The sequence below is a fragment of the Python bivittatus genome, unplaced genomic scaffold (assembly GCF_059951505.1).
Source record: "Python bivittatus isolate LINGU-HERP-01145 unplaced genomic scaffold, Pbiv_v1 ctg000590_np1212, whole genome shotgun sequence".
Taxonomy (NCBI): Eukaryota; Metazoa; Chordata; class Lepidosauria; order Squamata; family Pythonidae; genus Python; species Python bivittatus.
Window position 1 is genome coordinate 1,461,246 of NW_028277086.1, and position 2,621 is coordinate 1,463,866.

The following is a 2,621-nucleotide window of genomic DNA, read 5'->3' on the forward strand; positions in this document are numbered from 1 at the left end:
TCATGCAGAGGAGGGTCGCTGGGCGTAACCAGAGCACCCCGAGCATGGCAGTGCAAGTCCACCCTCTATACACAACCTCCAGGTGTAACTTCTAACTATGACCACAGGATGGTGGCACCGCTCCATGAGATGTTAGAGGCCAGTTCTCCCCCTCTTCCCGAATGTGTTGGACAACGGCTCCCATCATTCCCAGCCAGTGGGGGGGTGCTGGGATCCAAACCATTTGGAGACAACCGGAGGATGTGGGGAGAGGTGGGGCAGATCCTGCTTGTGTATTAAATTGTCCTTGGACCCTTTCTTACCTTCTGCAAACCTGTGCTCTGCCTCCCCCAGGCAAGTCCTGGTTTGTGGGGCGGGGGCTGCAAGTGACGCTGGAGCCATTTCATGAAGACATGCTCTCCCCTCGGCCCCTTTTCTGGGCCGCAGGCAGCCTTGTCCTTTGGCTCGGTTTCTCTGCAGCCAGCCCCCCTCCCCTCCCCTCCCCTCCAGCATGAGCCCCCAGCTGCCCTGGACCGCAGGCCTTGCCAGGGAGGCAGCCAGGGAGGGGGTGTTGGGGGTCTCCACAACCGGGCAAGTCTCAGTGGGTGGAGGATTGTGGCCTTGAGGCTTCGGTGGAGGCTGGGGTCCCCCCAGGGATCCTTGGCCCCACCTGGGATTCGGGGGGCTGGCTCTCCACACCTGGGGCAACTCAAATGCAGGGCCTGGATATGAATGCCTTCCCTAAGGGGAGCCTTTGGACCCCCTCACAAGAGGGTCTGGGTCAGCTGTCAGTGGGTCTGGCTGATTACCACGGTCTGTACTGCCGGCATTTCACTCCCCTCTGACCTCCTCCTTCTGCCGATAGGTCTACCTCTGGGGTTAAAGCTCTGAGCGGCTCTTTCTGGAGGCTCTCCTGGGGTCCAAATAAAATTGTAATGGCCTCGACCCAGGTGGGACTTGAACCCACAATCCCCAGCTCCGGAGGCTGATGCCTTATCCATTAGGCCACTGGGCCCCCTGTGGTTACCTTCTGCTGCTCCTGGAGCTAACAGTGGTTGGGGCAGAAACCACCCTCTGCCCACAGATGCAACGTGTGGATGCAGTTCCGTTCTCTTGCAGACAGGAAGAGCCAGACGGAAAGGTAGGAAGCAAGAGCGGCATGTGGATCCTGAAAAACTCCAGAGAGGTGGGAGGTTCCCGTTGTTACCGTTATGGCTTTATTGCCCTGATCTCTGGAGAGGAAGCCGTGCCAGTTTCTGCCGCAAAAGCAACCCGGTTTTGTGATGATTCAGCTTGTTAAGCTCAGCTGACGCACACAGAAAACAAATTGGTGGTTTGGGGACCAAGAAATCAGCCTGGTGTTGCTCTCTTGAGGGGCACTGAGAAGTTTGACCTAACCCCCCCCCTGCTTTTTAATACCTACGCGAACCCACGGGGAAAGCTCATCCCTCCGTTGAGGGTGAGGCATCACCGGCGGGCAGATGACGCTCTGCCACAAACTGCCACTTTGAGATGCCGCTGAAGTCTCCTGGCGTCTGGAGGCTGTCGGGGTCCGGACGGGACAAAGCCCAAGCGAGGGGACGTGCTGTTCATCCATCGCGGGCTTCTGTGGGCTCCAGCGCTGTCTCTCAAGCCCTGGAATGGCATTTGAGGGACGGGGTCCACAACCTGGGTGTCCTTGTGGATTCACTGCTACTCCTGAGTGTGCAAGAGGAGGCTATGGCCAGGAGGACTTTGGTTCAGCTTGAGCTGGAGCACTAGTTGCAGCCCTCACTAGAGCAGGAGGATCTCACTACGGTGACTCACACCATTATCACAATTTGGTTGGACTACTCCAATGCACTCTACCTGGGGCTGCCCTTGGAGATCACCCAGAAACTGTTGGTGGTTCAAAATGCAGCCATCCAGTTGTTGGCTGACGCTTGTTGCCGTGATTGTGTTATGCCTACATCACTGGCCCCGCACTGGTAGTGGAGGGAGGGTCAAAATAGTCAGGGAGGCAGCCGTGACTGCGAGATTGAAATCCTGTCTGTTTTCTGCGTGCATTGTGCGTGCAACACGTATCAGAAAGGGGCAAGGCTTCAATTACGTGGTCATGGCTGTGCATTTTGACTTTTAACAGCTTCTCATCCCAGTGGACACACCACTTTTCAGGGACAGTTTAAGGTGCTGCTTTTACCCTGTAAAGTTCTTTATGACTTAGCTGGCACCAAGGTACCTATAGCACCCCGTCTTCAACCAGAGTTGACGGATCCTAGACGTTTGTCCCGGAAGAACATGCTGGCGATGCTTTACCTTCATGCACCCAGAAGGCCTGAAAAAGAAGCATTTTCCATTATGGCCACAGTGCTTCAGAAGAAGCCTTTCAGTGGAAGTCAAGCAAGTCTGTGGGGTCACCACCTTCAGAAATCGGTGGCAACAGCACATCCGGAGGGCGTTCAGGGACAGATGGGATGTTGAGGGCTTGTAGTGTTTATTCCTTTTTGATTATGGCTCCACATTGTCTTGACGCTTTTACCACGGGTGCTTTAATTTATTCATACTATTCTATGTGGTTACTATGATTGTTAGCCACTGGGAACACTGATAGATCCAACAGCACAGGAGTTCAATAAAGAAGTCAAAAAATAAATCCAAGTTAC

The 2,621-nt window shown here is 54.7% G+C and overlaps 1 non-coding gene across 1 annotated transcript; it reads right to left on the reverse strand.

The window, feature by feature from the left end:
• Positions 1–921: 921 nt before the first annotated feature.
• TRNAR-CCG (transfer RNA arginine (anticodon CCG)) lies at positions 922–994 on the reverse strand. Its single transcript has one exon. It is a non-coding gene; the product is annotated as a tRNA-Arg (tRNA).
• Positions 995–2,621: the final 1,627 nt, after the last annotated feature.